At 49.5% G+C, this 15,631-nt stretch overlaps 1 protein-coding gene across 1 annotated transcript in view; it reads left to right on the top strand.

Moving 5' to 3' along the window:
* Nucleotides 1-531: 531 nt before the first annotated feature.
* Nucleotides 532-15,631, top strand: part of LOC141047838 (uncharacterized) — a 52,630-nt gene continuing 37,530 nt past the window's right edge. The window contains exon 1 of the mRNA XM_073543160.1: nucleotides 532-716. The gene's annotated coding sequence lies outside the window, so the exon portion shown is untranslated. The remainder of the gene's footprint in view (nucleotides 717-15,631) is intronic.

The following is a 15,631-nucleotide window of genomic DNA, read 5'->3' as shown; positions in this document are numbered from 1 at the left end:
TGAATTATTGTTGGACCTTGTAAGGTGAAACGCCGTGGTGGATTGGCCTAGGGCAGCCATGGCGGATAGCGCCACGAAGTACGCCTGACGGAGAAAGTGTACAAGTGAAGGTACCCGGGCCTGTCTGCAGGAGGATAACAGTGTGAAACATCTGTCGTGTTTTGTTCGGGTCGTCGTGAGGGCGGCCAATAAAAGCAAAGCTGTTGAATACAATTCCTGCCTCTGTCTCGTGCCTGTTGACGTCAAGAAGCGGGTCACCCCCCCATTCCTGTGAGTACAGCACACCTCCGCCGCCTACCAGACACACCACCTAAATACCACCGCACGTTACCCTCCGCCCCAGCCTGCCACCCGGACCTCTACACCCACACAGCCCCTCATCGTCCCCCCCATTCCCCTCCTCATCATCTTCACTATACAGCTCCACTCGAGCAGCATAAACCCCTTTCCAGAACACATCCTCAGAGCCTCACACCGAGTCCTCCGTCCTCATTCCCATTTGTACAGGCTCCATAGCGCAGCCCCTCAGTCCTCTCCTCACAGGCTCCATAGCGCAGCCCCTCGTTTCCCGCTTCTCTTCTCCTTCCCAGCAGCCTCAGCACAACGCTGCTTCCTGCTATTGTGTCTTCACAGGAGTGAGGCAGGCCCCGCCCCTTCCGGTGACGTCATTCCCTCAAGAAATCACCTCCGCTCTAGTCGGTGACTGCTCGGTCACGGTGAGATTTATGTATGGCGCCTTCTGGGGCTCCGGGTGGGTTTTCTGTTTCTCGTCACCATATGATGTGATAATGCTGAGCGGGCGGGCGTGAGGCCGGAGCTCTCCCCTGGGGGCTGCAGCACAATCCTGCCCGGCTGTATAGGGGCCGTGCTGGGGCCAGTGCCCGGGCCTCCTGGCTGGCCTGGAGCTCCCCACTACACAGCGCGGCTCACACTAGATTGGCGCCTGGATTGAGCAGAGTGTGAATGTCGCCCAAGGAAATGCCGCACGGAATAAGCGCCATCTAAGCTGCAGTCCTGTCCTCACAGCTGTGATCGGATATTAGCGGGGATTTGTGCTGTTTCTAGTGAGATTTCCCATTGTCATAGTGTATTCTGTGCCCCATATGCTGCGGCCATCTGCTAGGAATGTATTCTCCATATGGAGGGCTGGAGACTGATTATAGGGGATTCCCAGCTCCGAGAGCCTGGCCCCATATGGAAGGATATAAGCTGATGCCTCCAATTACAGCTGCTGTAGGATAGTTCTTCTGATTAGCTGTGTGCAGGGCATACCTCATGTGCAGGCATTGCAGTAGTGGAGGTATCCATGGTTACGGCCCCTCATGTAGTGAGGTGTTAGTGGTCATGACCATGGATACCTAAGCTACTGCATTGCCCTGTGACATAGCTAGTCAGAAGAACTGTACCACATTTCTAATTGGAGGTATTTGCTAATATTATTATTCTTACACTTCCTATATATTGGGATAGGGTCTTGGAGATGGGAATGCCTCTTTTAAGGACTGGTGTATAGTCAGGAATGTGTGGGGAATTTATACTCTGTTGCTGGATGGCATTGAAGATGTCGGTCACTTTTTATCCGCACTGGGATAAATTCCTCTTTTATTCCTGGATTTCTTTCCTTTGGATCTGTACAGCATGGAGTGTAGTCAGAGCGGCTCCCACTGTACGGAGAATCGTCCTCATATAGAGGGGGAGCTGCTTGTTTCTAGTTTTCAGTGTTAGAGGCAGATGATTCCTGAATATCACACCCATCATCTGCTGGCAGAGATGCGGCTCAATTATTGATCTTACATCAAGGTCATAGTTCCCATCCGTCTGTAAATTTACGGACCGTCCATAAAAACCTGATGCTTGTCTCTGCCGTCCAGTGAATTTCCTTCCCCCCGAAGTGTGTACTGCGCCTGCGCTAAAAAGGCTGCCATGTGCAGTGCAAGCAGGAGCTGTCCCGGAAGAAGACTAGAAGAGTCATGTGGGAGCCTGAAGGGCGGTGGCAGAAAATGGCGGAATTCTGCTGCAGACCTTCCTGCTCCCGGCTAGCTGAGCTGATGATCTGGGACTCGGTGCACTACAGGTCGGGGGCCCGAATCCGATGCCAGCGCGCTGGGTCCGCTGCTCCAGTCTGCTTAGTGTCATTCTATCTGTGACGTCTCGGTGCAGAGGTCACGTTGTTGTCACTACAGCGCGGTCTCTGCTGAGACGTCACAGAGTCAGAACGTAGAATATGCTGAGGAGACCTGACCGGAGCAGTGGACTCCGGAGCACTGGCAGCGGGGAGTACAACGGGGAGAAAGGAGGATTTGGATTATACTGTATGCAGCATTATATGGAGCCCGTTATTCTGTATGGATCATTATATGGGGGCCATTATTCTGTATGGAGCAATATATGGGGCCCATTATACTGTATGCAGCATTATATGGGGGCCATTATTCTGTATGGAACATTATATGGGGTCCATTATACTGTATGCAGCATTATATGGGGTCCATTATTCTGTAGGGAACATTATATGGGGCCCATTATTCTGTATGGAGCATTATATGGGGGCCATTATTCTGTATGGAACATTATATGGGGCCCATATGGATGGCAAATTCATAATACCAAATTACCCATTGGGCAAATAAGCCCTAATTAAGAGATGCATTAAAACATGGATTTTAATATACTTTGCTAAAAAAAGTGTTACCTAAATTAAAAAACACCCAACAGTATAATGCCTGTATAATCTCACTATTATAATGTCTGAAAAATGTATAACCCCCAACCCTATGAGGAAGCATGTTAGGCAAAACTTGTCAGAGAAGCTATGTGTTTAGGGATCACTTGTGCTATCTAAAGGGGGTTTTACACCTAGCGATATCGCTATAGCATCAACGATTTTGTGACGTTATAGCGATATCGCTATGTATGATACTTACCTCGGACCGGCTCCCCCGCTGTCCATCGCTGATCGCGCGAGAATGTCCGGCTCCATTTCTCGTCATCAGCTTCCTGCTGTGACGACGAGCGACGCGTGGAGGCGGGCGGGAGGATGCCAGGATCGCTGTGTGTGAAAGGTGAGTATCGTGCACTGCGTCGCTGCTGCATCGCTGTGAGATCTTTCTGTGTGAAAGCTCACTAGCGATCATTTAGCGATGCACCAGCGATCCTGACCGGGTCATATCACTGGTGCATCGCTAAATGTAAAGGGGCCTTTAAAGTGGTATCCTAGGGATAGAGACTCTAACCCATGAACTGCTGTCATGGTGGATATAGTATTGCTCTGAATAGGGATCAGATTGATGAATGAATCCGATGGTTTGTGTATTCCTCCCTTTCCTTATCCTCCTGCCTATTTTGGTAAGTGCTGTTGTATGATAGTGGTATTCAGTTATCCCTGTTTTGTATTTGTCTTGTTTCTCTTACATTTCTGTACCAAGCCCCATGGGGTGGGGGAGGGGACAGATTAGGGTTTAACAAGATTATAGTAAGGTTGGAGACTCAGGCCTCTCTACCATCAAGAGTACCCTTGAGATAGGGATAGTTAGGGTTCCAGGAACAGTTTTAGGCCCCTCTCCTTTACATACGTCTGTCACAGCGTGACACCTACATCTATAATATAACGCTGTAAGCGTCACTCTGTCTGAAGCCTTTAAGGACCTGTCACACTAAGCGATATCGCTAGCAATATTGCTATAACGTCACTGGTTTTGTGACATTATAGCGATATTGCTAGCGATATCGCTATGTCTGATACTTACCTCCGACCGGCTCCCCCGCTGCTCATCGCTGATCGCGCGAGAACGTCCTGGACCGTTTCTCATCGTCAACTTCCTGCTGGGCTTCCTGTGGCGCCGACGAGCGACGTGTGGACGCGGGCGGGAGGACGTCAGGATCGCCTCGTCTGACAGGTAAGTAGCGACCCCTGCTATGTCGCTGGTGAGATCTGCCTGTGTGGCAGCTCACTAGCGACCACTTAGTGATGCACCAGCGATCCTGACCGGGTCATATCGCTGGTCGGGATCGCTGGTGCATCGTTAAGTGTGACAGTACCCTTATAGACTGAGCAAGCGCAATGCGCCTGCGCAGTCTGGCTCCAGACAGAATGAGGCATCCAGCGGTGAGGAGTGTGCATGGTGTCGGAGATGGCGGTACCGTACACACTGCATACCACTATCTCCGACGCCCTACTTACTTACCTGACCGGGAGGAGCGTTGCCGCGGCGCTTCTCTTCGACCGGGGCATGAGTGCGGCTGGAATCGCCCATGCGCATAGCGCAATTCGGCGCCATTTTACTGAAGACACATTTGCAGTGTGTCTTCAGCAATATGGCGCCGGACAGCGCTATGGGCTTGCGCGTACTCCGGTGCTGCACTCCTCCCCCGGCCTCCAGCAGAACGTGACAGCGCTGGAGCACAGGAAAGAAGGGCGAGTATAAATGTTTTGTTTTTTTTGTATGTGTGTAGTTTAATAGGGGTGAGGGGACCATGCATACCAGGATAGGGGGTGAGGGGACCATGCATACCAGGATAGGGGAGTGAGGGGACCATGCATACCAGGATAGGGGAGTGAGGGGACCATGCATATCAGGATAGGGGAGTGAGGGGACCATGCATATCAGGATAGGGGAGTGAGGGGACCATGCATATCAGGATAGGGGAGTGAGGGGACCATGCATATCAGGATAGGGGAGTGAGGGGACCATGCATATCAGGATAGGGGAGTGAGGGGACCATGCATATCAGGATAGGGGAGTGAGGGGACCATGCATATCAGGATAGGGGAGTGAGGGGACCATGCATATCAGGATAGGGGAGTGAGGGGACCATGCATATCAGGATAGGGGAGTGAGGGGACCATGCGTATCAGGATAGGGGAGTGAGGGGACCATGCGTATCAGGATAGGGGAGTGAGGGGACCATGCGTATCAGGATAGGGGAGTGAGGGGACCATGCATACCAGGATAGGGGGGTGAGGGAACCATGCATACCATGAAAGGGGGGTGGGGGGACCATGCATACCAGGATTGGGGGGGTGAGGGGACCATGCATACCACGAAAGGGGGGTGAGGGGACCATGCATACCACGAAAGGGGAGTGAGGAGACCATGTATACCACGAAAGGGGAGTGAGGGGACCATGCATACCACGAAAGGGGGGTGAGGGGACCATGCATACCACGAAAGGGGGGTGAGGGGACCATGCATACCACGAAAGGGGAGTGAGGAGACCATGTATACCACGAAAGGGGAGTGAGGGGACCATGCATACCACAAAAGGAGGGTTAGAGGACCATGCATACCACAAAAGAGGGGTGAGGGGACCATGCATACCACGAAAGGGGGGTGAGGGGACCATGCATACCACGAAAGGGGGGTGAGGGGACCATGCAAACCACAAAAGGAGGGTTAGAGGACCATGCATACCACGAAAGAGGGGTGAGGGGACCATGCATACTACGAAAGGATAGTGAGGGGACCATGCATACCATGATAGGAGGGTGAGGGGACCATGCATACCACGAAAGGAGGGTGAGGGGACCATGCATACCAGGATTGTGGGGTGAGGGGACCATGCATACTACGAAAGGGGAGTGAGGGGACCATGTATACTACGAAAGGGGAGTGAGGGGACCATGCATACTACAAAAGGGGAGTGAGGGGACCATGCATACCACGAAAGGAGGGTGAGGGGACCATGCATACCAGTATTGGGGGATGAGGGGACCATGCATACCAGGATTGGGGGGTGAGGGGACCATGCATACCAGGATTGGGGGGTGAGGGGACCATGCATACCAGGATTGGTGGGTGAGGAGGATTATGCATACCAGGATTGGGGGGTGAGGGGATTATGCATACCAGGATTGGTATGAGGGAGTACCATGCATACCAGGATAGGGGGTGAGGGGACCATGCATACCAGGATAGGGGGTGAGGGGACCATGCATACCAGGATAGGGGAGTGAGGGGACCATGCATACCAGGATAAGGGGAGTGAGGGGACCATGCATACCAGGATAAGGGGAGTGAGGGGACCATGCATACCAGGATAAGGGGAGTGAGGGGACCATGCATACCAGGATAAGGGGAGTGCGGGGACCATGCATATCAGGATAGGGGAGTGAGGGGACCATGCATATCAGGATAGGGGAGTGAGGGGACCATGCATATCAGGATAGGGGAGTGAGGGGACCATGCATATCAGGATAGGGGAGTGAGGGGACCATGCATACCAGGATAGGGGGGTGGGGGGACCATGCATACCAGGATTGGGGGGGTGAGGGGACCATGCATACCACGAAAGGGGGGTGAGGGGACCATGCATACCACGAAAGGGGAGTGAGGGGACCATGTATACCACGAAAGGGGAGTGAGGAGACCATGCGTACCACGAAAGGGGAGTGAGGAGACCATGCGTACCACGAAAGGGGAGTGAGGGGACCATGCATACCACGAAAGAGGGGTGAGGGGACCATGCATACCACAAAAGGAGGGTTAGAGGACCATGCATACCACAAAAGAGGGGTGAGGGGACCATGCATACCACAAAAGAGGGGTGAGGGGACCATGCATACCACAAAAGGGGGGTGAGGGGACCATGCATACCACGAAAGGGGGGTGAGGGGACCATGCATACCACAAAAGAGGGGTGAGGGGACCATGCATACTACGAAAGGATAGTGATGGGACCATGCATACCATGAAAGGAGGGTGAGGGGACCATGCATACCATGAAAGGAGGGTGAGGGGACCATGCATACCAGGATTAGGGGGTGAGGGGACCATGCATACTACGAAAGGGGAGTGAGGGGACCATGCATACCATGATAGGAGGGTGAGGGGACCATGCATACCACGAAAGGAGGGTGAGGGGACCATGCACACTACGAAAGGGGAGTGAGGGGACCATGCATACTACGAAAGGGGAGTGAGGGGACCATGCATACTACGAAAGGGGAGTGAGGGGACCATGCATACCACGAAAGGAGGGTGAGGGGACCATGCATACCAGTATTGGGGGGTGAGGGGACCATGCATACCAGGATTGGGGGGTGAGGGGACCATGCATACCAGGATTGGGGGGTGAGGGGACCATGCATACCAGGATTGGTGGGTGAGGAGGATTATGCATACCAGGATTGGTGGGTGAGGGGACCATGCATACCAGGATTGGTGGGTGAGGGGACCATGCATACCAGGATTGGGGGGTGAGGGGACCATGCATACCAGGATTGGGGGGTGAGGGGATTATGCATACCAGGATGAAGAATGGGGTGCCATACATACCAGGATTGGGGGGGGGGGGGTGAGGGTACCATGCATACCAGGATAGGAGTGTGGCAGCACATACCAGAATGGGCGACCATATACCAATAAAAATGCTCGCCACCCGGGCGTAGAACGGGTTCATAGCTAGTACAGTATAATGGGCCCCAAATTGTTCTCCATATAGTCCTCAATACAGTATATAATGGCCCCGCATAGTACTCTTTACAGTATAAGGCTGCACTTAGTCCTCCATGCAGTATAATAGGCCCCACATAGTCATCCATACAGTGTAATGACTCCACATAGTCCTCCATACAGTATAATGGCCCCATATAGTGCTCCATGCAGTATAAGCCCCACATACTCCACACAGAATAATGGCCCCACATCTTCCATACAATAGGCCTCACGTATCCCTCCATACAGTATAATGGCCCCAAGAAGTACTCCATATGGCCTAATGGACCCCACATCAAAAATTAAAATACTCCGCTCTCCCCAGTGCTCGAGACTCGACAGCGAGTACTCTGAAGCTCTTCACTGCTCCGCACAGCTGGAGCGGAATAGTGATGTTATCGCACCCGCTGCGCTGAGACATCAGACGCAGGAGAATTATGGCTGAGATCCCTCATTCATTATTACCTTCAACTGTATCGGAATCCGGGATGCTGAATAGTTGGAGTGATGCCGGGAAGGGGGGAGGGGGTGGTGCGAACATCGTGGGTCAAATATAATCACCCTGTCGGATAGATTTGGCCTGCAGGTCAGAGTTTGACAAATGTGCTACAAACCATACTCGGCTTCATGTAAATATTAAAAAATGGGTGGACAACTATTCTAACATGACATTTATATCAGAACCTAGCTGAAGAGCCCGGCGCTGCCCGGGCATAGTAACTTACTGTGGTTAGTTATAGAAAATTATAATTATCCTCCATCCCATAGTCCCATGCCCATATACCCATCATACATATCCACCATCCCATAGGCCCATGCCCATATACCCATCATACATATCCTCCATCCCATAGTCCCATGCCCATATACCCATCATACATATTCTTCATCTCATAGTCCCATGCCCATATACCCATCATACATATCCTCCATCCCATAGTCCCGTGCCTATATACCCATCATACATATCCTCCATCCCATAGTCGAGTGCCCATATACCCATCATACATATCCGCCATCTCATAGTCCCGTGCCCATATACCCGTCATACATATCCTCCATCCTATAGTCCAGTGCCCGTATACCCATCACACATCCTCCATCCCATAGTCCCATGACCATATACATATCCGCCATCCCATAGTCCCGTGCCCATATACCCATCCAACATATCCTCCATCCCATAGTCCAATGCCCATATACCCATCACACATCCTCCATCCTATAGTCCCGTGCCCATATATATATCCGCCATCCCATAGTCCCGTGCCCATATACCTGTCATACATATCCTCCATCCCATAGTCCAGTGCAAAAATATACCCATCACACATCCTCCATCCCATAGTCCCGTTCCCATATACCCATCATACATATCCTCCATCCCATAGTCCGGTGCCCATATACTCACACACATCCTCCAATCCATAGTCAACCATTATGACATCATAATGAGCGGCGGCGGGGCTTGCAACCTTTGATGACATCAGTGTCGCCATGGCAACCATTGTGACATCATAATGAGGGGCGGGGTTTGATATGCACACACTGCTTCCCCAGTATGCAAATAGGGGCATTGTGACATCATAATGAGGGGCGGGGCTTGACGCACACACACTTTTTCCCCAGTATGTAGACGGGGGCAAAATTGTTTGGTGAATTGGAACGCGTGGGGTTAAAATTTCGCCTCACAACATAGCTTAGGACGCTCTTGGGGTCCAGACGTGTGACTGTGCCAAATTTTGTGGCTGTAGCTGCGACGGTGCGGATGCCTATCCCGGACACACACACACACACACACACACACACACACTTTGAGCTTTATATCAGAAATGAATGCCATAAAAAAAATGCTTCCAACCTCACAAAAAAAATAGCATGTATCCCAAAAATACAACATCTCCAGACAAAACATTGCTTAAATAATGCAAAAATAAAAATGCTAGTGCATTTAACCCCTTAATACATCTTTTTACTAACCTGAGATATGAGACTAGCATCCCCATACAGGTGACAATCCAGCAGCTGTCGGCTGTACACTATAGCTGACAACTTGCTGTATCAGCGACGATCAGTGTTGGCACCGTCCATATCTGTTTATCCCATTAGATGCTGATGTTAATAGTGACTACATCATATAAATGGTTAACAGAGTGTGGGGGCTTCCGCTTTAATCTTATCAACACCCTGAGATCATGATCGTGTGATCCTGATGTTTGCCATGGCAGTTCACGGCCTTAGAGCCTCTCGGCTATAGCGGCCTGTTCAGAAGTTAGCGACACTAAGGCTGTGTGCACATGTTGCAGATTTAGATGCCGATCTGCAGCGTTTTTGACCGCATGGATTCGCATAAAATCCGCAGTGTAGTGCACAGCCAATGTTAATCTATGGGAAATGGAGATTTGTTGTGCACATGCTGCTGAAAAATCAGTGCAGAAACACTTTTTTTTTCCGCAGCATGTCAATTCCTTTTGCGGATCTGCAGCATTTCTGCACCCATTGACTTCCATTGAGTAAGGCACATCCGCAGCAAAACCGCGGATGTAAAAAAGATTTGTGGATTTGCTGTAGATGTGGGTGCTAGAAATGCTGCAGATCGGGAGGAGGGAAGTGTGTGGGCGGAGACTCTGTGTGTGTGTGTGCGCGCGCGTGCGTGTCTGCTGTGAAAGCGGCCATTGTCTGACGGAACTACTGCACTGCCGGTGATGGGGAAAGTTGTCCCATCAGACAATGCATTTCAAGTATAAAAATAATAAGCAAAAATAAAAAACACAGTACATATACACATACATTAGACAGTACATACATCATTTAACACAGAGTACATACTCATCAATCACCTAGTCCCCGAAGCCCTCGATCACCTGTAACCAAAATAAAATAATAAACCAACTTATACTTACCTTTCCCCCGCAGTCCAGTTAATAACGAGCATCCCACAACGATCTCCTCTGTAGAACACTGACATCGGGTAATGTCAGTGCTCTACAGGGGCTCCAGCAATGAACGGACAGGCGGAGATGATCTTCCGCGATGCATCCCTCCGCCGCAGGGAAAGAGGTCCCATAACCCTAGCCTTAAGGCTATGTGCACACGTTGCGGATTTTGATGTGTTTTCGCAGCGTTTTTGGATGCGCAGAATTGCATCAAATCCGCAGTGTAGTACAGTACCAATGATAGTCAATGTGAATTTGAGATTTGCTGTGCACATGCTGCAGAAAAATCTGCGCTGATGCGCTGCGTTTTTTTTCCCCCGCAGCCTGTCAATTCTTTGTACTGAAATGCAGCGTTTTTGCACCCATTGACTATACATTGAGTAAGGCAAATTCGAACATTAAAAAGCGCATGACAATCTGCAAGAAATCTGCATCAATTCCGCATGAAATCTGCAAACATTTTGGCCTGAGTTTTCTGCCAAGAGATGCAGATTCTGTGCGGAAAATTCCGCAGGCCAATCCGCAGTGTGTGCATAAACCCTAATTCTCACACAGCATTGCCGTAAAGTGAAAGCCTGAACTCAGGTAACCTCTTCAGTGATGAACTGCATGAGCCATTGACTCCTGTCAGTGCATCATGGGAGGCCCTGTAGAGCAGTGACATCACCCCATGTCACTGTTCTGCAGGGGAGATCGTCGTCGGACAGGGAGTATTTTTTATTTTTCCAGGAGATCGAGGGTGTCGCATGGATTAGGCTTCTAATAAACATGGCAAAACTGTGTAGTGTTTTATTTCATTAAAAGACTTTTTTCTGGCTGTGTTTTTTTTTTTTTTTTTTTATCCCTTAACAACTATAGGATTAGTAATAGATACATGTCTTATTGACGCCTCTCCATTAATAACCAGGCTTGATGCCACCTTACGATACAGAGGTGACATTATCCCCTTATTACCCCATATGCCACCGATACACAGCAGTGGGAAGAGAGAGGCTAAGTGTCGGAATTGGCGCATCTTAGGCTGGTTTCACATTTGCCGATGTTGGAGCTGTGGAGGGCTGCGTAGTTGTTCCTCCGTGAAGATCTGCCCACTGCCGCATCTCCTCCGTTCAGCTCTGCCTAGGTCTGCATGCGGACTGCATACCTATCTTTAACATTGGGTACGCTGCGGTGACCTGCGGCAAATGCATCATGTTGCATACATCTGCATGGCCTGTGTACCCAATGTTAAAGATAGGTAGGCAGGCCACATGCAGACGTAGGTGGAGCTGGACGGAGGAGGTGCAGCAGTGGGCGGAGCTTCACGGAGGAACTACGCAGCCCTCCGCAGCAAGGCTGTGGAGTCGGTGCTCATTTTGGTGGAGTTGGAGTCGGTATAAAATGGACCGACTCCGACTCCTAAAATATATAATAAATTGGGTACAATAGTTCAATGCAGAATGTGCTGAATATTTTTTCAGAGGAATTTGGGAAAGTTATGAAATGTCCTATAAATGGCTGTTCTATTCCCAATCTAAAGCTACGTTCACACAGCGTTTTTCCTGCGTTTTTTGAGGATACAGTTTTCAGTTGCAAAAGCAGATCAGCTTTTTAAAAAACTGCATCACTTGAAAGGTTTTTGAGCTCATAGATAATGTTTTGAATGGCAAAAGCAGATTAGAAATCTGCTCTATCCATCCATATCTGTCTATCTATATCATATCTGTACCAAAAAGAATGAAAGCCGGATAGCACACAGACTAAGGCCGGTTTCACATTTGCGCTTTTGAGCGCAGCGACGGCCTGCGCACGGCCGCTGCTAAGCCCCGCCCCCTGATGCGCCTCCGCCGGTAGCTCCGCCTACCGGCGCATGACGCTGCATGCGTCCTGCGTCCCCTATCTTTATCACTGGGGGCGCAGGCCGTGCGCAGTATGCGTTTGGTGGCGCATGCGTCCTTTTGACAGTGCGCCGAGCGCAACCAAACTGCACACGGCCTGCACCCCCAGTGATAAAGATAGGGGACGCAGGACGCATGCAGCGTCCTGCGCCGGTAGGTGGAGCTACCGGCGGAGGCGCAGCAGGGGGCGGGGCTTAGCGGCGGCCGTGCGCAGGCCGTCGCTGCGCTCAAAAGCGCAAATGTGAAACCGGCCTAACACTCCTTTTTTTTTAGCACCAGTAAGGTACACCTCATAGCTGCCCAAAAGGACGCCCAGGACAGGCATTGCTCGTCTTCAGTAACACATCAACATCAATTGATAGTTTGAATAAATAGACTGCATTCATCACCACATCTTCTTAAGGTGCAGGCTTTATTTTCAAGTGTAGGGGTGTGCAGTAAGAAATTCTGCGGAACAGTATGAGGTTCTGCCCCCCCAGGTTTGATCCTGGCTACGCCCATAGTGTGAATGTAGCCTGAGGAACTAGGCTTTGTCTTAGCTGAGATAAGTCATAGTGTGTGTGTATATATATACACACCGCTCCTTCAGTGTTTTGTTCTCTGGCTCCACGTCATCTCCTCTTCCTCTTGCTGTCGGGGTACCTCAGGGCTCAGTCCTTGGCCCCCTTCTTTTCTCTCTCTACACGGCCCCAATTGGACAGACCATCAGCAGATTTGGCTTTCAGTACCATCTTTATGCTGATGACACACAACTATACACGTCTTCCCCCGACCTTACCTCTGCTGTACTACAGAACGCCAGTGACTGTCTGTCCGCAGTCTCCAATATCATGTCCGCTCTCTATCTGAAACTCAACCTCTCCAAAACTGAACTTCTTCTGCTCCCGCCGTCTACTAACCTCCCTAAATCTGACATTTCCCTCTCTGTTGGTGGTACCACAATAACACCCCGGCAGCAGGTGCGCTGTCTGGGTGTTATGTTTGACACCAATCTCTCCTTTACATCCCATATACAATCCCTTGCCCGCTCTTGCCGCTTACACCTAAAGAACATCTCTAGAATCCGCCCTTTTCTCACTATGGAAACAACAAAAACCCTCACTGTTGCACTGATCCACTCTCGCCTGGATTACTGCAACGCTCTATTAATTGGCCTCCCCGTCACTCGGCTATCCCCTCTCCAGTCCATACTCAATGCAGCAGCCAGGATCGTCCATCTGGGTAATCGGTACTCGGACGCGTCCGCTCTTCGCCAGTCCTTACATTGGCTGCCCATTCATTATAGGATCCAATTCAAAGTACTTGTTCTCACCCACAAAGCTCTCCACAGTGCGGCACCCCCTTACATCTCTTCTCTCATTTCTGTCTATCGGCCTAGCCGATCGCTGCGCTCTGCAAACGACTTTCGACTAACCTCTGCACTAATCCGTACCTCCCACTCCCGACTCCAAGACTTCTCCCGTGCTGCTCCTATCCTCTGGAATGCTCTACCCCAAGAAATCAGGACTATCCACAATTTGCATAGTTTTAGGCGCTCCCTCAAAACACACCTGTTCAGAGCGGCTTATCACATTCACTAATCAAAGTCATTCTCTGTAAGTGTGCGTGTGTAGCCCATTCACTATCTCCATCCATCCTTCACTCCCGCAAGATGGCTGGACCTTCATTGTAAATACACCATTGTAAATACACATCTGTATCTCCCTCACCTCATTGTAGATTGTACGCTCTCACGAGCAGGGTCGTCTTATTTCGTCTTATTTTGCTTTAATTATTGTATTGTTAGCGTTGTTACTTATGACTTGTGTTTTGAAACTGTTAAACTGTAAAGCGCTGCGGAATATGTTGGCGCTATATAAATAAAGATTATTATTATTATTATTATTATGTATATATATATATACACAGTACAGACCAAAAGTTTGGACACACCTCATTCAAAGAGTTTCCTTTATGTTCATGACTATGAAAATTGTAGATTCACTCTGAAGGTATCAAAACTATGAATTATCACATGTGGAATTATATATACAGTGGGGCAAAAAAGTATTTAGTCAGTCAGCAATAGTGCAAGTTCCACCACTTAAAAAGATGAGAGGCGTCTGTAATTTACATCATAGGTAGACCTCAACTATGGGAGACAAACTGAGAAAAAAAAATTCAGAAAATCACATTGTCTGTTTTTTTTCATTTTATTTGCATATTATGGTGGAAAATAAGTATTTGGTCAGAAACAAAATTTCATCTCAATACTTTGTGATATATCCTTTGTTGGCAATGACAGAGGTCAAACGTTTTCTGTAAGTCTTCACAAGGTTGCCACACACTGTTGTTGGTATGTTGGCCCATTCCTCCATGCAGATCTCCTCTAGAGCAGTGATGTTTTTGACTTTTCGCTTGGCAACACGGACTTTCAACTCCCTCCAAAGGTTTTCTATAGGGTTGACATCTGGAGACTGGCTAGGCCACTCCAGGACCTTGAAATGCTTCTTACGAAGCCACTCCTTCGTTGCCCTGGCGGTGTGCTTTGGATCATTGTCATGTTGAAAGACCCAGCCACGTTTCATCATCAATGCCCTTGCTGATGGAAGGAGGTTTGCACTCAAAATCTCACGATACATGGCCCCATTCATTCTTTCATGTACCCGAATCAGTCGTCCTGGCCCCTTTGCAGAGAAACAGCCCCAAAGCATGATGTTTCCACCACCATGCTTTACAGTAGGTATGGTGTTTGATGGATGCAACTCAGTATTCTTTTTCCTCCAAACACGACAAGTTGTGTTTCTACCAAACAGTTCCAGTTTTGTTTCATCAGACCATAGGACATTCTCCCAAAACTCCTCTGGATCATCCAAATGCTCTCTAGCAAACTTCAGACGGGCCCGGACATGTACAGGCTTAAGCAGTGAGACACGTCTGGCACTGCAGGATCTGAGTCCATGGTGGCGTAATGTGTAACTTATGGTAGACCTTGTTACATTGGTCCCAGCTCTCTGCAGTTCATTCACTAGGTCCCCCCGCGTGGTTCTGGGATTTTTGCTCACCGTTCTTGTGATCATTCTGACCCCACGGGGTGGGATTTTGCGTGGAGCACCAGATCGAGGGAGATTATCATTGGTCTTGAATGTCTTCCATTTTCTAATTATTGCTCCCACAGTTGATTTCTTCACTCCAAGCTGGTTGGCTATTGCAGATTCAGTCTTCCCAGCCTGGTGCAGGGCTACAATTTTGTTTCTGGTGTCCTTTGACAGCTCTTTGGTCTTCACCATAGTGGAGTTTGGAGTCAGACTGTTTGAGGGTGTGCACAGGTGTCTTTTTATACTGATAACAAGTTTAAACAGGTGCCATTACTACAGGTAATGAGTGGAGGAAAGAGGAGACTCTT

This window comes from Dendrobates tinctorius, unplaced genomic scaffold (genome assembly GCF_039654945.1).
Source record: "Dendrobates tinctorius isolate UK_male_01 unplaced genomic scaffold, ASM3965494v1 ptg000129l, whole genome shotgun sequence".
NCBI lineage: Eukaryota > Metazoa > Chordata > Amphibia > Anura > Dendrobatidae > Dendrobates > Dendrobates tinctorius.
Note: the sequence above shows the minus strand (reverse complement) of the source record. Positions and strands in the feature narration are given on the sequence as shown.